Source organism: Trachemys scripta, chromosome 25 (genome assembly GCF_013100865.1).
Source record: "Trachemys scripta elegans isolate TJP31775 chromosome 25, CAS_Tse_1.0, whole genome shotgun sequence".
NCBI classification, from domain to species: domain Eukaryota; kingdom Metazoa; phylum Chordata; order Testudines; family Emydidae; genus Trachemys; species Trachemys scripta.
In genome coordinates, this window is record NC_048322.1 from 3,618,541 (window position 1) to 3,646,008 (window position 27,468).

General features: G+C 51.6%; 2 protein-coding genes and 2 non-coding genes across 5 annotated transcripts in view; 1 reads left to right on the forward strand and 3 right to left on the reverse strand.

The window, feature by feature from the left end:
* LOC117870001 (zinc finger protein OZF-like) overlaps positions 1-27,468 on the reverse strand; it is an 876,360-nt gene that overhangs the window by 233,558 nt on the left and 615,334 nt on the right. The gene's annotated exons all lie outside the window — the stretch shown is intronic.
* LOC117870043 (zinc finger protein OZF-like) overlaps positions 1-27,468 on the forward strand; it is a 191,604-nt gene that overhangs the window by 66,653 nt on the left and 97,483 nt on the right. The window lies entirely within an intron of this gene.
* Positions 18,970-19,041, reverse strand: TRNAQ-UUG. The gene has a single exon. It is a non-coding gene; the product is annotated as a tRNA-Gln (tRNA).
* Positions 23,233-23,306, reverse strand: TRNAN-GUU. Its single transcript has one exon. It is a non-coding gene; the product is annotated as a tRNA-Asn (tRNA).

The following is a 27,468-nucleotide window of genomic DNA, read 5'->3' on the forward strand; positions in this document are numbered from 1 at the left end:
ATCTAGGGAAGGTTTTATGGCAGCAGCATGTTTAGCAGAGGCATCAGCAAATGTGTTACCCTTAGAAACATCAGTATCCGCCATCAAGTGGCCAGGGCACTTAACAATAGCTAGGGCACACGGAAGTAAAACTGCATACAGGGGAGCAGTAATTTAGGGGCCATTTTTGATAGGGGTACCGGCGGAGGTAAGGAAACCCTGAGCTTGCCAGAGGGTGCCAAAGTCTTGTACAACCCCAAAAGCATAGCGGGAGTCAGTGTAAATGGTGGCGGAGCATCCCTCTGCCAAAGAGCAGGCACGGGTGAGGGCAACTAATTTGGCAACTTGCGCTGAGGTTACAGAAGGTAAGGCGCAGCTTCTAGAGTTTCAGAGAGTGACACTACAGCATATCCTGCAAGGAGATGACCTTGATTGTCTTGAAAACAGGAACCATCAGTAAACAAAACAAGGTCAGAGTTAGGGAGAGGGACATCAGAAAGGACAGAGCGTGGGATGGTAACAGCAGAGACAGTTGCAAGGCAGTCATGGGGATCACCATCATCAGACAAAGGAAGGAGAGTGGCAGGGTTTAACTGAGAACAACACTTTATGGTGATATATGAAGCCAACAGCAGTAGAAGTTCATACCTGGTAAGGCAGGTGGAGGAGAGGTGGCCTGTGGTACATTGTAGCAGGAGAGTTTCCACAGAGTGAGGTACCATGAGGGTAGAGGAGAGCGGAGGACAAGGGATTCGGACATTTCGACTAGGCGTACTGCGGCAGCCATAGTACGCAGGTGGGGGGGTAAGCCTTGGGCAACAGGATCCAAAATGGCAGAAAAATAAGCCACTGGGCAGTTTTTGTCTCTATGCTTCTGAGTGAGGACTCCCAGTGCACACCCAGATTGTTCGTGGCAGAAAAGGGTAAAAAGCTTAGAATAGTCAGGCAGCCCTAAGGTGGGGGCAGAAGCCAAACCCTGTTTGAGGGAAACAAAGGCAGATTTGGCCTCAGGGGGCCACGGCATGGGGTCAGGCACAGAGACTCAAGTGAGTTCCTGGAGAGGTTTTGCAAGGGAGGCATATTGGGAAATCCATTGCCTGCAAAATCCAGCCATGCCCCCAAAACTTTTGGACCTGGCATGGGGAGCGGGGTCTGGGAAAACTGAGGATAGCTTGGACACGGGCAGGAGAAAGTGTATGGGGAACCTGGGAGAGGAGAAAGCCGAGGAATATGACAGAGGCTTGACAGAGCTGTAGCTTAGAGTGAGAAGCCTTGTGACCCTTCTTTGCTAGGGCAGTAAGGAGCAGTAAAGAATCCGTTTCTGAGGCAGACAATGAAGCGGAACAGAGGAGTAGATCATCTACATATTGGACTAGTGTGGACCTGGACAGAAAAACAAGGTCAGCAAGGTCTTGGGCTAATGCTTGGGAAAAGTAAGATGGGCTTTCATATACCCCTGAGGGAGCGTGGTCCATGTGTACTGCTGCCCCTTGTAAGAAAAGGCAAAAAGATACTGGAAGTCAGGGTGAACTGGGACAGAAAGGAAAGCAGAGCACAAATCAACAACAGTAAAATGTGTTGCACCTGGTGGGATAGAAGCCAGAAACGTTGCTGGGTTAGGGACAACAGGAAAGGCAGGTATAACAGTGCAGTTAATGGCTCGAAGATCCTGAACAAACTGCCAAGATTTACCATCAGCTTTTCAAACTGGGAGGATAGGGGTGTTACAGGGGCTGGAGCAGGGGACAATAATGCCTTGTTCCCGCAAGGTGGTCATGACCGGAGCAATGCCAACCTCTGCTTTGAGGTTTAAAGGGTATTGAGACAGGTGAGGCAGGGGTTTGGAGGAGTCAACAGTAATGCAGATGGGGTCAGTATTTAAGTGGCCCACTTCAGATGGGTGGGTTGGCCACAGAGAGGATGGGACCTGCAAAATTAGGTGTTCAAGGGACGGGATCAATGAGTAACAGGGAACTGGAGTGGAAAGGGGAGTTTCAGACGGCAGGGAGGCCACAGAATCACTCAGAGAGGACTGGGGATTTGTAAGTAGACACCATCCGGGGAACAATAGATGGTACAGCCAAGTTTACATAACAGATCCCGACCAAAAAGGTTTACTGGAGTGGAATCAGAGAGAAGGAATGCATGATCCGTGGAAAGGGGACCAACTTGGACCGGTAGAGGTTTTGAAAGGGGATAAGGGGTTGGAACTCCCATAATACCCACAGCAGACACGGTTTTTCCGAAGCGAGGAACCGCAGGCAAATTGGTAGTATGAACTGCAAAGAGCAAAGCTCCCGTATCAAAAAGGAAAGGGAGAGAAAGCTCATTAATAGTCAAAACACACTCACCCATGGGAGTGAGAGGTAGTAAAGGAGCTAAAATTTCCTGAGGTTCCCCGGCGTCCCATCATTGTTGTGGGACAAAGTAAGGCTGGGGATTGTTGGGCTGTGCCGACGGGGGGTCTAACTGGTTATTTACAGAACTATCAGGCCGGTTCGGACACTCATTCTTCCAATGTCTGGGATGCTTACAGTAATTACAAACATCCCCAAAACCCAAAAATCCAGTTCCACGACCCCTCCCACGACCACATCCCCATCCCTGGAACTCTCCCTGTCCCCGGTACTGTTTGCCCTGCCCTGAATAATGTTGTATTTGCAGGGCCATTAATTTTTGAGAGGACTGTTCCTCCTTTCCTTTCAGAGTGCTTTGGCAGTGCTCTGCCACTGTTTGCAATTTGTCCATGGTTTCGATCTCCCACCCAACACTTATTCGCTTTAGCATACTGCCAATAGCAGGTAGGAGGCCATTAACAAATGCATGAGCCAGGGCGCCCTGTCCATTTTCATCCAGTTGCTGTATACCAGAATGTTGCAGAAAAACATCAGTCAGACGGGTGCGATAGTCGCCCGGGTTTTCTCCCTGTCGTTGTTTACAGCAGTGTATGGCCATCCAGTTGGTTTTAGGAGTCTATACTTGAGGGATGGCTTCAAGTAGGTTTTTAGCTCAGTCCTTACACTTTTTCCGGTATTCAGGGTCAGGACGGGTATCTGGCAAATTAGACTGGCACTCACTCACGGGCCAATTTGCTGCTGCGAGCTATTTTTCATGTTCTCTAGGGGTTACAAGTAGCTCACGCAGCTGCAGGAGGTCTGCCTCAGAGGGTTCATAGGTGTCGCATACTAACAAAAATTCCTCTGCAAATTTGGTAGGATATTCCAGGAGGTTTGGAAAGCCTTTTACAATTGAAAGGAACTCTGAGCGAGTCCAGGATTTATAGCTCCAAGTGGGACCCCCTTCTTGGCCCCCAGTATGCAGGATTCGGAGGGGAGCCTGGACAGTTTTAGAGCTAGAGCGCAAGCAATGGGCCCAATCCTTATTCAGGCTATCTTTGCATATATAAGAAAAAGCAGAGGAGTCAGGCAGACTGGAGGGTTCTTTACAGGCCTGAGCGGTACTGGAGGAATCGGCCTGGGCAGCATTGGACGGTCTGGACTGGTCTGAACTGGTGACCTCTGAGAATTGTTCCTGAACTGGGGAGACTGGTGATCGTCTATTGATCCGACGCAAGGCTGCCAAGCCAATTAATGCATCTTCCTCATCGTCATCCCCAGAATTTAAAAAGGGGTTTTCTTCGTCCTTTTTCACAATGAGATGGGTGTATGAAGGGGGTTCGGATCAATCTGAGTCTGCTCGGAGAACGGGGTAAAGGGGAGCGCTTGGTCTGGTGGTGGGAGAGGAGGCTTCCAATAAAGCTTTTAATTTACCATTTGAATCTTTGAGAGAGGCGAGTTTCGATTCTGTCCACCTACGATTTGCCTCTTCCCACCACTGCATGAAACAATCAATCTCTCCTCTGGCCAATTTAGTTTTAGGTTGGCCGAGTTTGTCTTTTAAGATGTCCATTCGGTCTTTGTCCCAAGATCCTAACAGTGACCACTGAGTTTTGGGATCTCCCTGAGTTAACCTAGACCATTTCCCCAGAAATTTACAGGAGTCTGGACCCTTCCTAACATACATAAAATGAGCCGGCATTCCTTTAGGGAACTGTCCTGACTTAGACGTCTGGTTACCCATATAGGAGGACTTTACACACCCCAATCACACAAGAAGGAAATTCGGGTTTGTCAGAGCGATGCCCGGTGCAACATACAAAAGGAGCCCACAGGCTACTGCCTCAACCGCCCTTGCTTTCACACCAAGGGTTTTACCCAAGGTGCGGTGCGGCTGCGATTGTGCAGATTTCACTCACTCAGACCACAGGGACAGGAACCCGTTGGTCAGCCGATCCCCGGACGGAGACGGCACCCAGACTCAAACACTCCACAGGAGGATGGATAGACACAGAGACAGGACAGTCCTCAGTCCGGACAAAATACAGAAATAATTACCTGAGCAGATTCCTGATGTCAGATCCTGGGATCCCAGAACAGAGTGGGAACCAACAGGTTCGATGGCGTAGACTTCACTCTAGTCATGCGCCCTTCTGTTCAGGAGGAGGACCGCTCGGGCCAAATGCCCAGGTGCCGGCTGCCACGGTCGTCCTACAAAAACAGTCAGGAATCACACTGCCCCAGTGAAGATGGTTGCCATCTTGGTGGGACCTCCAAATTGTCAAAATTAGATTCAGGACTCACAATTTGTTAGACCACTCTGTTTATTAGCACAGCGCTCTGCTAATACATTCAGATAATGTGAACACCATCCAAGACCCACACTACCTTATTTTATACTGATGAAAAGGGCGCAAACTTAACAAGAGGACAAAGAAAGCAGAACTGACAAGTTTACCTGAGGCTAGACATACATATTCAGTTTCCTTACTAACTTTTACAGATCTCCGGCTAATGTTCCATCATAAGCTTAAGTGGACTCATTGTTTATGCCTTAACGTTCCTTTTCCTGACACCTGTATTTCAACATTCCTTATTTCTGCTTAAAGGTACATATAGCATTTCTTTAATCCATTCTATTTTTACAATATAATTCATTCTACTTTCACAGGATGCATAGAATGGAACATATATTTAGGAGATATATATACACATACAGAGAGCATGAAAAGGTGGGAATTGTCTTACCAACTCTGAGAGGCCAATTAAGTAGAAGAAAAAAACTTTTAAAGTGATAATCAAGATAGCCCAGTACAGACAGTTTGATAAGAAGTGTGAGAATACTTACAAGGGGAGATAGATTCAATGTTTGTAATGGCTCAGCCATTCCCAGTCTCTATTCAAGCCTAAGTTGATTGTATCTAGTTTGTATATCAATTCAAGCTCAACAGTTTCTCGTTGGAGTCTGTTTTTGAAGCTTTTCTGTTGCAAAATTGCCACTCGCAGGTCTGTCATTGCGTGACCAGACAGGTTAAAGTGTTCTCCCACTGGTTTTTGAATGTTATGATTCCTGATGTCAGATCTGTGTCTATTAATTCTTTTGCATAGAGACTGTCCGGTTTGGCCAATGTACATGGCAGAGGGGCATTGCTGGCACATGATGGCATATATCACATTGGTAGATGTGCAGGTGAATGAGCCCCTGATGGCATGGCTGATGTGATTAGGTCCTATGATGATGTCACTTGAAAAGATATGTGGACAGAGTTGACATCAGGCTTTGTTGCAAGGATAGGTTCCTGGGTCAGTGTTTTTGTTCAGTGGTGTGTGGTTGCTGGTGAGTATTTGCTTCAGGTTGGGGGGTTGTCTGTAAGCGAGGACAGGTCTGTCTTCCAAGATCTGTGAGAGTGAGAGATCATCTTTCAGGATAGGTTGTAGATCTTTAATGATGCACTGGAGAGGTTTTAGTTGGGGGCTGAAGGTGACAGCTAGTGGTGTTCTGTTATTTTCTTTGTTGGGCCTGTCTTGTAGGAGGTGACTTCTGGGTACTCATCTGGCTCTGTCAATCTGTTTTTTCACTTCAGCAAGTGGGTATTGTAGTTTTAAGAATGCTTGATAGAGATCTTGTATCCTTGATATGCATCCGAAGAAGTGGGCTGTAGTCCACGAAAGCTTATGCTCTAATAAATTTGTTAGTCTCTAAGGTGCCACAAGTACTCCTGTTCTTCTTTTTGCGGATACAGACTAACACGGCTGCTACTCTGAAAAGAGATCTTGTAGGTGCTTGTCTCTGTCTGAGCAATTGGAGCAAATGCAGTTGTATCTTAGAGCTTGGCTGTAGACAATGGATCATGTGGTGTGTCCTGGATGGAAGCTGGAGGCATGTAGGTAAGTATAGCCATCAGTAGGTTTCCGGTATAGGGTGGTATTTACATGACCATCGCTTATCAGCACAGTAGTGTCCAGGAAATGGACCGCTTGTGTGGATTGATCTAGGCTGAGCTTGATGGTGGGATGGAAATTATTGAAATCATGGTGGAATTCCTCAAGGGCTTCTTTTCCATGGGTCCAGATGATGCAGATGTCATCAATGTAGCGCAAGTAGAGTAGGGGCGTTAGGGGACGAGAGCTAAGGAAGCGTTGTTCTAAGTCAGACATAAAAATGTTGGCATATTGTGGGGCCATGCGGGTACCCATAGCAGTGCCACTGACTTGAAGGTATATATTGTCCCCAAATGCGAAGTAGTTGTGGGTGAGGACAAAGTCACAAAGTTCAGCCACCAGGTTAGCTGTGACATTATCAGGGATACTGTTCCTGATAGCTTGTAGTCCATCTTTATGTGGAATATTGGTGTTCAGGGCTTCTACATCCGTAGTGGCCAGGATGGTGTTTTCTGGAAGATCACCCAATTGATTGTAGTTTCCTCAGGAAGTCAGTGATATCTCGAAGAAGCTGGGAGTGCTGGTAGCATAGGTCCTGAGGAGAGAGTCCACATAGCCAGACAATCTTGATGTTAGGGTGCCAATGCCTGAGATGATGGGGTGTCCAGGATTTCCAGAAAGCAACAGAGGGTCCTCTGGCACCTTTAAGACTAACAGATGTATTGGGAGCATAAGCTTTCGTGGGTAAGAACCTCACTTCTTCAGATGACTTGCATCTGAAGAAGTGAGGTTCTTACCCATGAAAGCTTATGCTCCCAATACATCTGTTAGTCTTAAAGGTGCCACAGGACCCTCCGTTGCTTTTTATAGATTCAGACTAACACGGCTACCCCTCTGATACAGAATTTCCAGGTTTATGGATCTTGGGTAGCAGATAGAATACCCCTGGTTGGGGTTCTAGGTATGTGTCTGTATAGATTTGTTCCTGTGCTTTGTCAGGGAGCTTTTTAGCAGATGGTGTAGTTTCTTTAGGTAATCCTCAGTGGGATCAGAGGATAATGGCCTGTAGAATGTGGTGTTAGAGAGCTGTCTAGCAGCCTCTTGGTCATATTCCAATTTATTCATGATGACCACAGCACCTTCTTTGTCAGGCTTTTTGATTATGATGTCAGAGTTGTTCCTGAGGCTGCAGATGGCGTTGTGTTCAGCATGGCTGAGGTTATGGGGCAAGTGATGTTGCTTTTCCACAATTTCAGCCTTTGCACATTGACAGAAGCAATCTATGTAGAAGTCCAGTCTGTTGTTTCGACCACCCAGAGGAGTCCATGCAGAATCCTTTCTTTTTTTTTTCTTTTTTTTTGTAGTGTTGGCAGGGAAGATTCTGTGGGTTAGTATGCTGTTCGGAGGTATGTTGGAAATATTCTTTGAGTCAGAGACATCAAAAGTAATATTCTAGGTCACTGCAGAACTGTATCATGTTCGTGGGTCTGGAGGGTCAAAAGGAGAGGCCCCGAGATAGGACAGACTCTTCTGCTGGGCTAAGAGTATAGCTGGAAAGATTAATAATATTGTTGGGTGGGAATGGCTATTCAGGAGCAACAGCTGGTGCTGCATTATGGGGCTGCTGCTTTCCTTCTCTGCCCTCAATCTCCACCCATGCTTTGAGGCTGTGGTGGTTGCAAAAAAATCCACTGGTGGCTACATGTAGTGGCTGTATTTAAATGCTGGTTTCAATGATCCAGTGCTCAGATATCAGGGGCTGCGGGTTGGGAGTGAGGGGCACCGGCAGAGCAGAGACTGGGAGTTCAGAGCTCGGACAACAGGGGCTGTGGGTGCGAGTTCTCACATAGACACAAACCTGGTACCTACCAGACCAGACCTTGCTCCCGCTCTCAGCCGTTAGACCAACTGAGCTAGCTGGGCTTCCTGAGAGCATTTGCCCCTTCCATGTCAAAAACAAGCAGGCAGGTGTAAGCAGAGTCAGAATGAGCTCTACCCTGACATCCAGTGGTGAGCTGTGGAAAAGGACTTCTGGGGCTGATCTCGTTTGCATGTGCACACCCATCCCGCCTAGCATGATGGACTGCTTGCCCAAATGGTCACTTTGGCTGCTGTGGGAGTCCTGGTTATGTGAATCAAGGATAGTAGAACTGTACTTGGCATTTTATGACGGAGGGACTCGCCCTCAACTAAGTAGCACTCGGTAGGCAAGGGACATGGGTTCCAAAGCCCAGTGACCTTAGAGAGGTTGGTGGTAGATGTGTGTATATTGGGGGATGCTTTATGAGGGCTGCAAGCACCACTTTTATTCTTTCTTTCCCCTCTGTGCAATAACAAGCTTGATTTTAAATTCCTTGAGAGTCTTATTATATGCTACAGAGCTGAAACCACTGATATTTAGTTCTAAGTATTACATCTATTTTGAGCTAGTGGTGCACTAGCACTGAGGCTCCCTTACCATCTTTTAAAATCACTGAGAGCTGTATTGGGTGGGGGTGCTAGCAGAATGGCTAGTGGTGAGGAGTGGTGAGCAGAGCGGATAGCAGGGCACCTGGTGGAGTGCCATAGCTGGCAGTGAAGACTGCAGCAGAACCCCACGGAGAGGTGTGGCAATCGCTTGTCAACCCAAGCAGAGGAGCATATAAGATGCCCCCCATACCTCCCTCCACTTCCACCCAGGCTGGGAGGTAAATGCTGCAAAGGAACTTCTGAACTGTGGGGGCTTCAATGACTAAGGACAGAAACTGTGGGAGGGGTGACTGTTGGGTTGCTGGACTTAAGACCCTGAGGGGAAAAGGGCACTGCCAGACTTACTTGGGGGGTGGGTCTTTTGCTCATGGTTTGTGTTATGGAGCCTGTTTATGGTGTTTCTCCAATGTAATGCTGTCTTTTGTTTCCCTCCTTTTGCTACACTCAGACTCTGCTTGTGAGAGGGGAAGTATTGCCTCGGTGTGTAATTGTCCCAGGTCACCGGGTGGGGGCTCGAGCCCATTTTGCATTGTGTTATTGAAAGGGAACCCCTAGATACTGAACCCGGCCCTTGTTGCTGCCAACTCTGATGGACAGAGGGTTACACAGGTAAAAAAGAGGCCCTAAAAGTCCCCCAAACCCTTCATCTTTTTCTCCACAGCCACTGCCTATCGGCAGGATTCCTCCTCCTCCTCCTGTAAGTATAAGGCCTTCATCTGCAGCCAGATTAAAAGAGCAATGAAGCAGCAGCCATGAGCTGAGAAGCAGGAAGTCACATCCTCTGTCTGGTTCTCTAATTGTTTCCATCTGCTGTAAAATGAATTTTGCTAGGTGTAAGTTAATTAGGGGAGTGGGATATAATTGGTTAGAGAATTACGTTACAGTATGTTAGAACTGGTTAGTTATATTTCAGTAAAATGATTGGTTAAGGGATAGCTGAAAATATTACTGCATAAACTTTAGTCAATCAGGAAGTGGAAGGGGAAATTGGAATCATGTTTGCTAAGGGGAAGAAATGGGAACAGGCAACGGGGAACGGACACAGGCAAGGCTCTATGGCATTGGAGCCGAGAAGGGGGACGAGGGGTAAGCGGTCTGTGGCATTGGAGCTGGGATGGGAACAGTGGGGAACAAACTCTATCAGTGTATAGAGATTAGCCTGACTGCTGTGAAGGTCTTTGGAATATGCTTGCTTTGAAACTAACCCACGTGAACATTGCATTGTCTGTGCTTTGGAGTTCAGGTCTTTTGCTGCTTGCTCTCTGCTTGACAAGAACCAGGGAAGTGGGTGGGGGAAGGGAAAACCCTCTAACAATGGCTACCTTGCTCCTCTCCCACCCCAGGCTCAGGGGTCAAGGATGGGCAGGACTCTAGTCTCTGCTTGAGGGATCCTGGCACAGGGGCTGCTGGGGGGGAGGGGGAAGAAAGGATTGTAGATTCTAACCTGTACTCTGGAGAGGAGGTAATAAGTGAAGGCAGCATTTTTTACTCCTCCCCTCCTCAGTGTCCCCTGGGCTGGAATTCTACATTCCACAGGGCCAAAAGAGTGGGTGAAGCTATTTGCTTAATGAAAAGCAGTGCTCTAAGTGAGGCTTGAACTCACAACCTCAGCATAGCTCCTCGCAGTACTGCCCTATAAGTACTGTGTGCTAATCAATTGCACCACTAGAGCACCTGTTAGTTGTTATTTTCTGAGACCCCCCCTAGGTTGATAAAGGCAAGGAGTGACCCCAAAACATTCTCAGTGGAGTTGAGATCGGGTAGCAACAAGTGTTGGTACCTGGTGGGGTGGATTCTTAAGGCTTCCAGGCACCATTTCACCCTTTTGTTCTTCTCTGTGTAATAACAGAGCTGATTAAGGCCTGGTCTACACTACAGGTTTAGGTCGACTTTAGCAGCGTTAAATCGAATTAAGCCTGGACACGTTCACATGACGAAGCCCTTTCTTTCGACTTAAAGGGCCCTTTTAAACCTGTTTCTTTACACCACCTTCGACGAGGGGATTAGCGATAAAATCGGCCTTTGCGGGTCGGAATTGGGGTAGTGAGGACGGAATTCGATGTTATTGGCCTCCGGGAGCTATCCCACAGTGCTTCATTGTGACCGCTCTGGACAGCACTCTCAACTCAGATGCACTGACCAGGTAGACAGGAAAAGACCCGCAAACATTTGAATTTCATTTCCTGTTTGCCCAGCGTGGAGAGCACAGGTAACCATGCAGAGCTCATCAGCACAGGTAACCGTGATGGAGTCCCAGGATCGCAAAAGAGATCCAGCATGGACCGAACGGGAGGTACGGGATCTGCTCGCCATATGGGGAGATGAATCAGTGCTAGCTGAACTCCGTAGCAGTAAAAGAAATGTCAAAGTATTAGAAAAGGTCTCCAAGGCCATGAAGGACCGGTGCCATAACAGGGACACACAGCAGTGCCGCGTGAAAATTAAGGAGCTACGGCAAGCCTACCACAAAGCCAGAGAAGCAAATGGAAGGTCCGGGGCAGAGCCGCAAACTTGCCGCTTCTACGCGGAGCTGCATGCCATGCTAGGGGGTGCAGCCACCACTACCCCAACCATGTGCTATGACTCTGTCAATGGAGAAACACTCAGGGAAGACAGTTCGGGGAACGAGGAAGATGAGGATGGAGGTAATGTAGGTAGCTCACAGCAGCAAGGAAGCAGAGAAACCAGTTTCCCCAACAGCCAGGATATGTTTGTCACCCTGGACCTGGAACCAATAACCCCCGAACTCACCCAAGACCCTGAGGGCACACAGGAGACCTCTGGTGAGTGTACCTTTGTAAATATTACACATGGTTTAAAAGCAAGCGTGTTTAATGATTAACGATTAATTTGCCCTGGCAATCGCGGCCAGTACAGCTACTGGAAAAGTCTGTTAACGTGTATGGGGATGGAGCGGAAATCCTCCAGGGACATCTCCAGAAAGCTCTCCTTCATGTACTCCCAAAGCCTTTGCAAAAGGTTTCTGGGGAGGGCTGCCTTATCCCGTCTGCCATGGTAGGACACTTTACCACGCCAGGCCAGTAGCACGTAGTCTGGAATCATTGCATAACAAAGCATGGCAGCGTATGGTCCCCGTATTTGCTGGCATGCAGACAACTTCCATTCCTTATCGGTCTTTGTTATCCTCAGGAGAGTGATATCATTCATGGTCACCTGGTTGAAATGGGGTGATTTTATTAAGGGGACATTCAGAGGTGCCCATTCCTGCTCTTCTGAACAGAAATGTTCCCTACTGTTAACCACGCGGTGGGGGGAGGGGTGAAGTGATCATCCCAGAGAATCGTGTGTGTGTGGGGGGGGGTGGTTTACTTGGGTTTGTGCTGCATGTTAACCCGGAAACCGCAGCCCCTCCTTTTACATTGAAAACCCATTTTAAATGGCCAACCCAATTCATCCTTGATATGGGAAATGCGCTGCTGTTTGAAACCATTCCCACATGTTAAGAAGGTTAAAAAAGCCAAAAGACTGTGGCTTACCATGGCTGCCTGCAAGCCGAAATCTGTTGCCTGGCACTGTGTGAGTGATCTCTCATACCAAACCGGCAGGCAGAGGAAAAATGCGACCTTGTAACGAAAGAGTGTAACCATTGTTCTCTAAAATGTGTCTTTTTTTAAACCACCTCTCCCTTCTCCTCCACCAGCTGCAAATGTTTCTCCTTCGCAGATGCTAGTGAACATTAGAAAGAGAAAACGGAGGACGCGGGACGATATGTTCATGGAGCTCCAGATGTCCTCCCACGCTGATAGAGTACAGCAGAATGCGTGGAGGCAGTCAATGTCAGACATGAGAAAAGAACAATATGAACGAGAGGAGAGGTGGCGGGCTGAATGGCGGGATGAAAAGAGCAAGAGGCGGGCTGAAGATGATAGGTGGCGTCAGCTTGCAGACAGAAGGCAAGAGTCAATGGTCTGTCTGCTGGAGCATCAAACTGATATGCTCCAGCGTATGGTTGAGCTGCAGGAAAGGCAGCAGGAGCAGAGACCGCTGCTACAGCCCCTGTGTAACCAGCAGCCCTCCTCCCCAAGTTCCATAGCCTCCTCACCAAGACGCCCAAGAACACGGTGGGGGGGGGCCTCCGGCCACCCAGTCACTCCACCCCAGATGATTGCCCGAGCATCAGAAGGCTGGCCTTCAATAAGAGTTAAAGTTTTAAAATGCAGTGTGTCCTTTTCCATCCCTCCTCCCCCACCCATCCCAGGCTACCTTGGCAATTATCCCCCTACTTGTGTGAGGAATTAATAAAGAATGCATGAATGTGAAATAACAATGACTTTATTGCATCTGCAAGCGGTGCTCGAAGTAGGGAGGGGAGAGTGGGGTGATTGGTTTACAGGGAAGTAGAGTGAACCGGGGGGGTGGGCGGGCAGAGGATTCATCAAGGAGAAACAAACAGAAGTTTCACACCTTAGCCAGGCCAGTCACAAAACTCGTTTTCAAAGCTTCTCTGATGTGTACCGTGCCCTGCTGTACTCCTCTAACCGCCCTGGTGTCTGGCTGCGCGTAATCAGCGGCCAGGCGATGTGCCTCAACCTCCCACCCCTCCATAAATGTTTCCCCCTTACTCTCACAGATATTGTGGAGCGCACAGCAAGCAGCAATAACAATGGGAATATTCTTTTCGCTGAGGTCTGAGCGAGTCAATAAGCTGCACCAACGCGCTTTTAAACATCCAAATGCACATTCCACCACCATTCGGCACTTGCTCAGCCTATAGTTGAACAGGTCCTGACTCCTGTCCAGGCTGCCTGTGTACAGCTTCATGAGCCATGGCATTAAGGGGTAGGCTGGGTCCCCAAGGATCACGATAGGCATTTCAACATCCCCAATGGTTATTTCTGGTCGGGGAAGAAAGTCCCTTCCTCCATCTTTCGAAACAGACTAGAGTGCCTGAAGACGCAAGCATCATGTACCTTTCCCATCCATCCCACGTTGATGTTGGTGAAACATCCCTTGTGATCCACCAGGGCTTGCAGCAGTATTGAAAAGTACCCCTTGCGGTTTATGTACTCGGTGGCTTGGTGGCTCCGGTGCCAAGATAGGGATATGGGTTCCGTCTATGGCCCCACCACAGTTTGGGAATCCCATTTCAGCAAAACCATCCACTATTGACTGCACGTTGCCCAGAGTCACTACCCTTGATATCACCAGGTCTTTCATTGCCCTGGCAACTTGGATCACAGCAGCCCCCACAGTAGATTTGCCCACTCCAAATTGATTCCTGACTAACCAGTAGCTGTCTGGCGTTGCAAGCTTCCACAGGGCTATCGCCACTCGCTTCTCAACTGTGAGGGCTGCTCTCATCCTGGTATTCTGGCGCTTCAGGGCAGGGGAAAGCAAGTCACAAAGTTCCATGAAAGTGCCCTTATGCATGCGAAAGTTTCGCAGCCACTGGGAATCGTCCCACACCTGCAGCACGATGCGGTCCCACCAGTCTGTGCTTGTTTCCCGTGCCCAGAATCGGCGTTCCACGCCATGAACCTGCCCCAGTAACACCATGATTTCCACATTTCTGGGGCCTGTGCCTTGTGAGAGGTCTATGTCCATGTCAATTTCCTCATCACTCTCTTCGCCGCGCTGCAATCGCCTCCTCGGCTGGTCCGGGTTTCTCCTTGGCATGTCCTGGCTCTGCATATACTGCAGGACAATGCGCATGGTGTTCATAGTGCTCATAATTGCCACGGTGATCTGAGCGGGCTCCATGATCCCAGTGCTAGCTATGGCGCCTGGTCTGAAAAAAGGCACGAAACTAGTATCTGACGGACCAGGGGAAGGAGGGAGGGAGGGCGGGCTGAGTGATGACATGACGTACAGGTACAGGGAATTAAAATCAAGAAAGGTGGCTGTGCATCAAGGAGAAACACAAACAACTGTCACACAGATTAAAGATTAAACTGAAAACCCTGGGTTTAGCAGGCCGTTGATTTGACGGAGGGAGGGGGAAGAAAATGAATACAGAACAAATCTATTTTTTACATCTTAAGACGACAGTGCAGCATGACTGATAGCCCTCGGCATCTTCTGGGTGCTTGGCAGCAAATACTGGGCGCTTGGCAGTTAGTGTACTACGATGGCCTTCAGGCCTATTGCATGACCTGCTGCTCAGGGAAGACTCTGCTAATGTGCGATGATCCAACTTGTAATAGGATGGTTACCAGTCGTAAGACACCATCTACTGCCAAAAGGTAAAAGGCAGGTGCAATGCAGCCCTACGGCTGCCAGCCCCACAGCTGCCAGCACCCAGATCGCCGATGAAGGCTACCAGTCATGCTACACCGTCTACCGCCAAAAGGCAGTTAGCTGCTGCTGCTGTGTACACCTGTCAAACCGTAACGCAGGTGCTCTGCCGGCACCCAGATGACATATGATGACGGTGAGCTGAGCGGGCTCCATGCTTGCCGTGGTATGTTGTCTGCACAGGTAACCCAGGTAAAAAGGCGCGAATCTATTGTCTGCCATTGCTCTGACGGAGGGGGAGGGGCCTGATGACATGTACCCAGAACCTCCCGCGACACTGTTTTGCATCATTCGGGCATTGGGATCTCAACCCAGAATTCCAATGGGCGGCGGAGACTGCAGGAACTGTGGGATAGCTACCCATAGTGCAGTGCTCCGGAAGTTGACGCTAGCCTCAGTACTGTGGACGCGGTCCGCCGACTAGAGCACTTAGAGCATTTTATGTGGGGACACACACAATCGGCTGTATACAACCGGCTTCTATTAATTCGACCTAATTTTGTAGTGTAGACATACCCTAAGACTCAATTTAGAGTCTAGCTACAGACCAACAGATCTGAAATCACTATTAATCAGGTCTAAGCATTACTCCTGTTTTGGGACAGTGTCTCTCATGCAAGAAACTGCCTAGTCTGCGCTAGCAGCGAGGCTCCGTCATTAACAGCTGAAATCAGTGAGAGCTGTGTGAAGTGCAGGGACCCAGGGGTGCTTGAATAGGGGGGAACAACACTCCATGACTTTTAAAAATCGGAGGGCTCTGCCTTACCACTTTTTAATGACCCTACGGGTGAGTGAGGGGGGAGGGGCAGAGGGCAGTGAGCAGGAGGTGGGGTCTTGGGAGGAAGAGGCAGCGTAGGAGTGGGACCTTGGGGAGAAGGGGTGATGCAGGGGCATGGCCTCGAGTGGAAGGGATGGGGCTAGTGTTTGGGCTCCGGTGGCCGCTACTTTTAGGGAGCCTGCGCCACTCCAAGTGGGACCGCAAGACATCCCAGAGGAGAGAGGGTGGCCAGCAGAGCGGTGACAGCGTGGAACAGCAAGTGACCGGCAATGTGGCCAGACAGCAGAGGGAGAAAGGGGCTTTCCCCCCAGGAGCTGAGAGATGAACTCTGCAACTGCAACTCTGGGTTTTCATTGACCCAGGACATCAGCTGTGAGTGAGGTGCAGTGAAGGAAGAGGCACATCCACAAAGCTTTTGGTGTCTGGATTTAAGAGCCTGAGGCAAAAGGCCACTGCCCAGTGGGGTGGGTGTTTTGCTCATAGTGTTGTGTTATGAATCCTCATTGTGATGTTTTCACAAGGTTATTTTCCTCCTTTTTATTAAAGTTTCTTTTCTACACTCAGTCTGTGTGAGTGGGGAAAGTGTTGCCTCTTAGAGGCACCCAGTGGCCAGGGTTAGTTTCCCCAGATTACTGGGTTGGGATTAAGCACATTGTGTGTTGTATTGTTGAAGAGGAGGCGCAGCCACCCAAACAGGGAATTGTAACTTCAACCTTAAGAGTAAGAGCCAGAGGTGCTGCCAGCTGAGCTAGCCAGGCCGCCTAAATGTATTAACCCCTTTCACTGCAGGTACTTCTGTGCTTCTCAGCAGCTGGAAAAAAGCCTCTTGGGGAAATATCTCCTCCCCACTGCCAAAAGGAGCCCCTTGAGTGGGAATGGTAAGAGGCCCCACCAGGGAGCTGGCCCTGCTTTCCTACCACCTTGTGATGCTGGCCGGAGAACAAATGCTCATCTGTGGGTGGCCTTCAGTGGGGGTTTGGCATGCTAGGGAGCAGGGATCAGGCTGGCTGGGTGTCTTTGTGACTGTCTCCTGGCCACACATAAGCAGGGCCGGCGCAACCCATTAGGCGACCTAGGTATCCGCTCTCTCCACTGTTGAATAGCAGAGCTAATTTTGCTTCTGTTAGGAGTCTAGCTAGACATTGCTGACCTGAATTCACTTTGGGCCAATGGTGCACCCGTACTGGGGCTCCCCTACTACAAGCTGAAATCACTAAAAGAGCTAAAATTGCTGAGCTGAGATCCCTGAGTGCTATGTTAATTAGTGGGGGAGAATGAAGATATATTGCTAAGCAACCGGCAGAGTGGAGCAGCTTGCGCAACAGTGAGCTGAGCAGTTTGCGGGGGCAGCTGGAGCGGTTCATGGGACGGCTGGTGGAGTGGAGCACAGTGGCGTAGCCAGCTTCTAAGAGGAGGGGGAGCAAACCTGAAAAAGGCGCCCCCCTTGGCTTCTCCTCTTGTCATTCCCCCCTTGGCTGGCTCCTCCTCCGGCCGCTCCGCGCCACCCCACCCTTGACTGGCTCCTCCGGCTGCACCGTCCCTCCCTGCTCATGGCTTCTCCGGCCCTGCCATGCCACCCCTGTGGCCCACCCTCACTCCTCTGGCCGCGGCTGCCAGCCACTATGCTGCGCCCCCCACTATGCTGCGCTCCTCAGGCTGCGCCCGCCGTCCCCCCATGGCTGCCGGCCACCAGCCTGTGCTCCTCCGGCCATGGCAGCCGTCCGCATGCTGTGCTTCCTCCCCCCCTCTGGGCACAGCAGCCGTCCGCATGGTGCGCCTCCCCCCCGCCTCCGGCCTCAGCAGCCGGCCACACTGTGGGCCGCATGCTGCACTCCCCCCCGCTGCTCTGGCCGCACGCCCGCCGCCCCCCCATGGCTGCCGGCTGTGCTGCGGCCTGCGGGCGCCAGCCTGCCAAGCCCCCCGCACCTCCAGCTGCACGCCTGCTGCCCCCGCATGGCTGCCGGCTGCACTGCGGGTGGCCAGCCTGTGCCCCTCCTCACTCCTCCGGCCCCAGTTGGAAAGGCACCGCTTTGGGCAAATTTGCTGAGCAGAAGCGGCTGCTTCCCCTGCACCCCGCTACCTATGCTACTGTTGGAGCGGCTGGCAGAGCTGAACAGTTTGTGGGATGATTGGAGCGGCCCAGCGAGCGAGTGAGCGAGCGGAGCGGAGCAGTTTGCGGGGATGGCTGGAGGAGCAGAGCAGCGCGGTGTGGCTGATAGAGCGGAGCCATTCGTGGTGAAGGCTGCAGCAGAACTCCACAGAGAGACGGGTAGTCGGCCTTGGACCACATAAGGTGCCCCTTAACACCCCGTGTGCCCATCCCATTTCCACCCAGGCTGGGGGGTAAAACTCTGTAGATAAACTTTTGAACTCTGGGGCGGCACTGACCAGGGACAGAGACTTTGGGGTTGTTGGACTTTGGGGTGATTGGACTTAAGACCCTGAGGGGAAAAGGACACTGCCAAATTTACTTGGAGGTGGGTCTTTTGCTCATGGTTTGTGTTATGAATCCTGTTTATGGTGTTTCCCCAACATAATGCCACATTATTTCCCTCCTTTATTAAAAGGCTTTTGCTACACTCAGACTCCATGCTTGTGAGATGGGAAGTTTTGCCTCCTAGAGGCACCCGGGGGGTGGTATGTAATTGTCCCAGGTCACTGGGTGGGGGCTCCAGCCAGTTTTGCCTTGCGTTATTGAAACAGAACCCCTAGATACTGAACCCGGCCCTTGTTGCTGCCAATGCAGAGGGGCAGAAGGGTTACATAAGCATGGTCCTCCCCTCCTCTTGCCCTGACCTCAGTTGTTCTGTTGCTTTTAAGCCTTTCCTTGGAGCTGTCAGCACCAGACGCCTCTGCTCTAGGTGCCGAGAGGAGGAAAGGTGTGCTGGGCTCCAACTTGGGACTCTTCTTCCCTCCTGCCTAGCCCTGAGTATTAAGCTTGGCCCCGGCACTCCTTCCTTTAAGTGCAATGTGGGCAAGAGGAAGAGGGTGGCAACTGCAGGTACAAGGACCAAACTTGTGAGCATAAGGTGAAGCAGCAAGAAACACAACTATCAGGTCAACCCACAGGACTCTCTAGCCAGACTGTTAAGTTCTAGGGCCCCAACCTATAGTGGCCAATCCATTGAACTAGCTGGACCAAAGACCTATCTCCAGTGGGCATCAGTCACCCAGCAGGAGGGAAAAAACAATCAACCTGGTGCATCCAGAGACAGGGAAACCAAGCACATTGATCTCCAAGGATTTGCGTCAAACAAACATAGCTCTGGGAGGTCCCACTGAGATTTGAACTCAGATTTCAGGATTCAAAGTCCTGAGTGCTGACCATTACACCATGGGACCTGCTGCTATTTATTTTTCTGGACCCCTGTGACTCTCAGCTGGTTGGCTTGGATGCTGCACTTACTGCTTGCTTCCCACCAGCTCCTTCCTCTCACAGGACTTTCTCTCCTGTCTTGAGACAGCTGGAACTCAGCCAGCTGTCACTTGATCTGGTCATACAGTCACAGGCTGACTGGCTCCCCTGCCTAGATACTCTTGTGGAAATCCCATAGGTGACGCTGCAGGACTTGGTACCATTGGTTTCTTTGATGTTGTGGTGTTTGCCTGACCACTAGAACAAAGCCACCAACTCCTCCCTCACCCACTCCCACCAATCTGCCTGGTTGCCACAGAACCCCTCTGATACTTTCGCGTTCTGCCAACACCACCAGGCCTCACCGCCCTGCCCCTTTATCTTGCAAACTCTGGATGTTCAGCTTCCAAAATCCTCTGCCATAGGTCAGGGAATTGCTCACATTGAGCACACGGTGAGAGCTGCGTGATCCGAACAGTCCATTGGCACCACCCTGCACTGGGCTGTCAACGTGCTCTCCTTCACGTAAATCCAGTCAATACGAGTCCTGGTCTGTCCCCGCAGAAAGGTGTATCCCATATATGGGTGGTGTGAGCTCGGATCAGAGGAATAGGAGGCTGCCGTCCACCCTCCACTGGTTCCACTACAGAGAAAGATGTCCTCTAAGCCAGCCTCGCTACAGACCTGCACCAGGTAGTGCTCATTGTAAAAATGTTTCCTCTGATAGTCGGGAAAGTGGGATCAGCGGTCCTCAGGCTGGCTGACACAATTAAAATCCATCTCCAATACGAAACACCATGAGGTTCAGAGGATGGGAGCCAGTTCCTACCATAGATCTTTCCTTTCATACCTTAACTGGGGACCATACACACTAATATAGTGGTAACCAGTGCCATGGAGCACACAGTCCACGAGCAATGCCCTCCCTGGCCGGAGCTCCACCACCTTCCGTACTCGCACTGCGAATGTGAAGAACAAGACTCCCACCCCATCATTCTGCCCTGGCCCAGAGGACCAGAAAGACAGGCCCTTCCTCCAATCACCCCCTGCCCATCGAGCTACCCTAAAGTCATTAATGTGCATTTCCTGAATGTCCAACATGTCCAAGTCCAGCTGCTCCAAGGCACTGAACATCAAGTGCCTCCTCCTGGCCCCCCGAATCCCTGCCACATTCCATGTTGCCACTTTAACAGATGCCCCTTCCCCGGTACTGCCCTCGCTCAGCTGTGCAGAGGAGCTTTCATCCCCAATCCCTGCCCCTTCTGGCACCATCTCTGAGGGCCGCCCTGCCTCACTCTCTTCCCGCCGGATTGGGTCAACCAATAAGTTGTATGGGAAAGACAGCTCACATCCCTCATTATTATGAGTCAGGTGGGCCAACTGGGGCAGAAGCCCACACTATCTTTTCCTGCTGCAGAGCCCAAGACCTGGGATTTGAATTGGGTGTAGGCACCGCTGTGCTCCCAGAAAACAAGCCACCCCTGGACAAACAGGGATGAAAGGGCTTGCCAAAGGCTGGGATTAAACCAGGGCCCTTTGGATCTTCAGTCTAATGCTCGCCCAACTGAGTTACTTTGGCAGCTGTGTGGTACTATTATGGCCTGCTGCTTCTCTGTCTGGGATGTTTTTGTCAAACGTGGCACACAAAAAGGACGTCATTGTGAGCGGCCCATGAACGCAAGACTGGCCTTTGCCTGCCTTGATCAGCTTGACTTGCTTCCTCACCCCATTCCTGCCTTAGTTCCTGGGTTGACCTGGTGGCGGAAGGGGATTGGGGGCCAGTGGCGTGGGGAGGAAGTTGAGCTGGACCCTGAGCTAGACTCGACCCTGGCAGCAAGAGTCTAGTCACCACTTGCCGCCCCACCCTGTTGTCCTGTCTTCCCCCACTGGGCGTCATTTAGGGAGGGAAGTGGGGCTTCTGTCTCTCCTCTCCGATTTTCACACCGCAGAGGAGTGGGAACAGGAAAACGAACGGCTGCTCCACACCCCCACTGGAGGAACCTGATGCCCTTAGCTATGGTGAATAAGAAGTGTCTGTTGGCTGACAGGTCCTGTCCCCGTGGAGCTGGAACAGCAGCTGCCGCTCCCCCTCGGCTCCAGGCGGTAGGAAATGCTCATTGCCTGGCTGCATGGGTGGATGCTGCTTCGTGCTCTGGAGAGCATCTGTTTTGCTCTGTCAACCCCCGTCTTCACTGAGCCAGTCTGGTAAGGTCCCAAGTGCCCCCTCTGCCTGAGAGTCTGTGCAGACATCAACCCCCCTGCCAGCCCCCACAGCCAGCAGCAGCGCTAGCCCCAACCCCCAGCACCACAGGGGCACTCAATGTACTTCCTGTGGGTAAATAGCTCCTTGTCGTCCAGCTGCTAGAATGAGAGCCAGGAGAGAGCAGTGTCTGGCTCACCTTGGGGGAGTGATGAGTGCTGATCTCCTTCAGTCTCCCCCGCAATGCTGTTCAGTTTTATTGTCACTGTCACAGTCCGTGCTTCCCTTCAGGGCCATCCCGAGAGGGGTGCTGTGCACGGGACAAATCCCCCCCTTTCAACCCCCAAGCCCTGCCCCCACTCCACCCCTTCCCCCAAACTCCCACCCCTGTCCTGTCTCTTCCTGCCCTGCACCTTCCTACCCCATTCCTCTCCCTCCCCCACCTCTTCCCATCCCCGCTCCTCCCGCTCCCCTGCCAGTGCCTCCTGCACACCACTGAAGAGCTGATCACTGGCAGGCTGGAGGCGCTGAAGGGGAAGAGGAGGAGCTTGTCAGCAAGACCTGTAGCGGGGGCAGAAGCTGGCTGCCGGTGGGCCCTGAGCACCTATTTGTTTCTCTGTTGGTGCTGCAGCCCCGGAGCACCCATGGAGTTGCTGACTTGGCTCCTTTCACACTTTAGAGAGAGGAGCAGCAGCCATGGTTATGGCTAATCGTTGGGACATGGGGTGCTAGCTAGGTGAGTGGCAGAGGCTTCACCTACTGGAAGTTTGCCTGACACCTCAGGGACACAGTGTGAGGTGGTGTCCCAGGGATCTCTATGAAAGGAGCAGAACAGGATTTACTTGGGGTGGGGAGAGAACTGAGAGCATCTCAGGGGTTTGTATAGAGGTATTGCCCAGGTTAGAGACTGGCTAAAACACAGGCCTTGCTGTGAGCAGGATTCAAACCTGCACAGATGAATCCTAGTGGATTTCAATTCCAATGCAACAAAGAGTCCTGTGGTGCCTTATAGACTAACAGACATATAGGAGCATGAGTTTTCGTGGTTGAATACACACTTCTTTGGATGCATTCAAAAGTTAAGAGGGAAGGTACTGCGCATCTGGGGGGTCAGGCTTGATTTATGAGGGATTACAGGTATAGGTGGCAAGGAAATGTTTACAAATACATGATACAAAGAGTTGAAACTTCAGTTAATAATCATCGGGGGTAACGTACAGAATATAGGGGGATGTTAATATTTTGACATTGCATAGCATATAACACATACAGTCTGTAATATCCCCTACCCTGAGCTGATTCCTGATATTTGCGCTCAATCCAGCTGGGTCTCTGTGACGGCGGGTGTAGTAAGGGGCAAAGAGGGCCCTTTGAGGCTCCCAGCAGGTATGGTGAGGGCCTTCTGTCCTGGAATGATGCAACAGTGCTTCCTTTCTGCCCCCTCCCTCCGCCCCACCGGCAGGCGGCTGCTGCGGGAGAACATGAGGGAGGCTCTCAGGACGCTAGGCAGCTCTGTGTGGCTGTCAGGGGAAAGAGCCAAGGCTCCCGACTTGACCTGCCATTGACTCGTGTGGCTCTGCGCTCCGTCAGCCGGGGCAGGCCAAGCTGCGGATGTGACTCAGGCTTGGGCAGCATGGCCACGCTTTCCTGACGAGGCATGAGGCAGGCCAAGAGCCTACAGGGAAGTGGGAGGGAGGCAGTCTTCGAGCCAGCGTGTCTCATCCGTTTCTCCCTTGCCTGCTTGGGCGGAGGAGGGAAGGGGGCGAAACGTTCCCGGCTGAAAGTTTTGCGCTCGGCCTTGGGGATTAAGCCCGAACCTCCGACATGGCTGCTGGGAGATGGGTTTCTGAATGCCATCCAGCGCGCTCTTCGGGCCACCAGCTGAAAGCACCGAGGCCAAGAGGGACGGTTTTGAGGCGGCAAAAAGGGGCCTTTGAGGCTCCCAGCAGGTCTCGAGGAAGTAGCACAGGCTTACCACCGTCCCTGGGTGGGCTCGAACCACCATCCTTTCGGTTAACAGCCGAACGCACTGACCCATTGCGCCACAGAGACACAGCTGGGTTGAGCCCAAAAGTCAAGAATCAGCTCAGGGTAGGGTATACCATAGGTGTGCAGCGGTTAGACAAGAAACAGCAAGGAACTGGACTGCTATGGAGTGAAACTGTGTCTTATGTGTGCCTGATGACTGTACGTTTGAGCTAGTTCTGTGGGAAGGAGCAGAAAAGAGCATTGGGGTTGCGATATAGCGCTTGCGTATGCTTTCTCTGACCTGTTTTGCTGTAAGAGTTAACAGGGAGAGATTGTTAGTTGTAGGTCAGTGGGTGGGTATATGCAAATTAGGAGTGTACAGGGAAACCAGTGAGAGGAAGGAGGCTGAAAGACTTCTCTGTCTTTTGAACAGAATGGTGTGTTAATGGTTCTTGCTTTGAATTCCTCCATTGAAGTCATTTCAGGGAAGTGACCCTCACTTCGAGTTACCTAGTTCTCAAAGTCACGTGAATGGTGTTTGGTGCGTGTCTGGGAGCTCGTCATTGTGAGGTAGAAAGCGGTTGGGGACTGAGGGGCTGCATAGTGTCTGAGGTCATCAGCCTTGTTTCTGTGTTGTGTGTGAGCTAAGATCAAGTGTAGTAGGGGTTTTCACTGGCCAGCTGCGGGACCAAGAGGCGTGAGCCAGAGTGACATTGTGCTTGGACTACGAGAAAAGGACCAAGAGACTTTCTCCCTTGGATCATATGACCTGGACCCATAAACTTCCTGAACGCTGAAAGTCACCAAATGTGGGTCAATCCATTCTCACCATTATATCCACTCCTTATACTTCACACCCGAACATAGCCACTTTATCAACTTATTCGTATATCTAAGGAAAAAAAGTCTCTGGGGTCTATAGACTAATTCAAGAAAATAAACCTTTTTATTTTCTCATTGAGAAGCAGAGGTATGTACAATAACTTCCTCTGGTTTGCATCACGAGCCACTGTAACGTACAATGGAAGCAGAGCTGTCCCTAGGTATGGCGAGTTAGGGCGGCCGCCCCAGACCCTGTGCTTTGCGCTGTCCCATGGGAGTTTACTCAATTGCTAGACTCTAGGGATGGCTCTGTGTGTGTGTCATGTGGGGGGCGCTAGGCAGGCCCGGGAGGGTGGGATTACGGTGGGGGGAGCCAGGCTGGCCAAGGGGGATACCGGGGGTCTTGGCGCCAACAGCGGGGGTCGGAGCCACACTCACCAGCGGAAAGTGGTATCAGCTACCCCAGCCTGCCAGCTTCCGGCATCACTCGAGAGAGGGGGCGGAAGGTGGAAAGAGGCAAACCAGAGGTGGGAAGTGGCAGGGTGGGGTGGGGACAGGACCTGGGGCTCAAAGGGGAGATTTGTCCTGGGCCCAGCACCCCTCTATGGACGTCCCTGAAGGAAAGCACTGACTATTACAGTGACAATAAAACTGACCAGCATTGCGGGGGAGACTGAAGGAGATCAGCACTCACCAGGTCTCTTCTCCCCACCAAGGTGAGCCAGACACTGCTCTCTCCTGGCTCTCATTCTAGCAGCTGGATGACAAGGAGCGATTTCCCCACAGGAAGTGCATTGAGTGCCCCAGTGTTGCTGGGGGGACTAGCGCTGCTGCTGCCTGTGGTGGCTGGCAGGGGGGTTGATGTCTGCACAGACGCTCAGCTGCCAAGCCGGAGGGGCACTTGGGACCTTACCAGACTGGCTCAGTGAAGGTGGGGGGTTGACAGAGCAATACAGACGTTCTCCAGAGCACGGAGCAGCATCCGCCCATGCAGCCAGCCAATGAGCATTTCCCACAGCCTGGAGCCGAGGGGGAAGCGGCAGCTGCTGTTCCAGCTCCTCGGAGACAGGCCCTGTCAGCCAACGGACACTTCTTACTCACCACAGCTAAGGGCGTCGGGTTTCTTCGGTGGGAGTGTGGAGCGGCCGTTCGTTTTTCTGTTCCCACTCCTCTGTGGAATGAAAATTGGGGAGGAGAGGCAGAAGCCCCACTTCCCTCCCTAAATGACATCCAGTGGGGGAAGCCAGGACAACAGGCTCGGGCAGGAAGTGGTGGCCAGACTCTTGCCACCAGAGTCTAGTGTAGCTCAGGGTCCTGCTCAACTTCCTCCCCATGCCACTGGCCCCCAGCCCCCTTCTGCCACCAGGTAACCCGGGAACTAAGGCAGGAACGGGGTGAGGAAGCAAGTCAAGCTGAGCAAGGCAGGCAAAGGTGAGTCTTGTCTTCATGGGCCACTCACAATGACGTCCTTTTTGTGTGCCACGGCTGCCAAAACGTCCCGGACAGAGAAGCAGCAGGCAAAGAGGTGCCATGCAGCTGCTTAAGTAGCTCACTTTTGAGAGCATTAGACTGATGTTCTAAAGGTACCTGGTTCAATCTTGGGCTTTGGTAGGCACTTTCATTTCTCCTTGTGCACAGGTGGCTTATTTTCTAGGACCACAGCAGCACCTTTTCGTCAGGTGAGTCCTTGATTTTGAGCTCCCCAGCAGGAGAGCAGAGTGTGGGCTTCTGCCCCTAGTTGGCCCACCTGACCTTTAACAACGATGGACCGGAGCTGTCTTTCCCACATGACTTATTGGTCAACTCAATATGGCGATAAGAGAGTGAGGCAGGGTGGCCCTCAGAGATGGTGCCAGAGGGCGCAGGGACTGGGGACGAAAGCTCCTCCGTACAGCTGAGCAAGGGCAGTACTAGGAAAGTGGCATCTTTGAAAGTGCCCACATGGAACATGGCAGGGATTTGGGGACCCAGGAGGAGGCTCTTGCACATTAATGACTTTAGGGTCGCTCAGTGGGCAGAGGGTGATTGGAAAAAGGGCCCGTCTTTCTGGTCCTCCAGGCCAGAGAAGAATGATGGTGCTGGAGTCTTGTTCTTCACATTCACGGTGTGAGTACAGAAGGTGGTGGAGCTCCAACCAGGGAAGGCATTGCTCATGGGCTGTGTGCTCCATGGCACTGGGTATAGCTATATTAGTTTGTATGGTCCCCAGTTAAGGTGTGAAAGGAAAAAATCAATGGAAGGACCTGGCTCCCTTCCTCTGGACCGCACGGTGCTGAGCACCCACCCCTTTTGCTTTGGGCTCTTAAATCCAGACACCAAAAGCTCTTTGGATGTGCCCCTTCCTTCACTGCACCTCACCCACAGCTGCTGTCCTGGGTAAATGAAAACGTAGAGTTCCAGCTCCGCAGCTGGAACTCTAGGTTTTCATTTACCCAGGACAGCAGCTGTGGAGTTCACTGCTCACCTCCTGGGGGGAAAGCCCCTTTCTCCCTCTGCTGTCTGGCCACATTGCCGGTCACTTGCCGTTCCACCCTGTTACCGCTCTGCTGGCCACTCTCTTTCCTCTGGGATGTCTTGCTGTCCCACCAGGAGCCGCGCAGACTCCCCAAAAGTAGCAGCCACCAGAGCCATTACATAACCCCATCCTTTCCACTCACGGCCACGCCCCTGCACCACCCCTTCTCCCCAAGGCCCCGCTCCTACGCTGCCTCATCCCCACAAGACCAGGGCCGGCTTTAAGCCAATTCACTTGATTCCCCGGAATCGGGCCCCGTGCTGAAGCGGGCCCTGCGCCCGCGCCTAAAGGGGCCCCATTCCGGGGGTTTTCAGCAGCATTTCGGTGGCGGGGGGGGTCCTTCGGTGCCGCGGAAAACCCAGAGCGGACCCCGCCGCCGAAGTGCTGCCAAAGCCCTGGACTGCCGCCGAGTATTCCAATTGGGCCCCGTGGGTCATAAAGCCGGCACTGCCCAAGACCCTGACTCCTGCTAACTGCTCTCCGCCCCCTCCCTACCCTCACTTGCCCTTCGGTCATTACAAAGTGGTAAGGCAGAGCCCTCCCACTTTAAAAGTCATGGAGTGTTGTTCCCTCCTGCTCAAGCACCCCTGGGTCCCTGCACTTCACACAGCTCTCACTGATTTCAGCTGTTAGTGAGAGAGCCTCACTGCTAGCACAGACTAGGCAGTTTCTTGCATGAGAGACACTGTCCCAAAGCAGGACTAATGCTTAGCGCTGGTTATCAGTGATTTCCGATCTGTTGGCCTGCAGCAAGACTCTACATTGAGTCTTAATCAGCTCTGTTATTCCACAGAGACGAACAAAAGGGTGAAATGGTGCCTGGAAGCCTTAAGAAGAATCCACCCCACCAAGAATCAACACTTGTCACTACCCGCTCACAACTCCACTGAGAATGTTTTGGGGTCACTC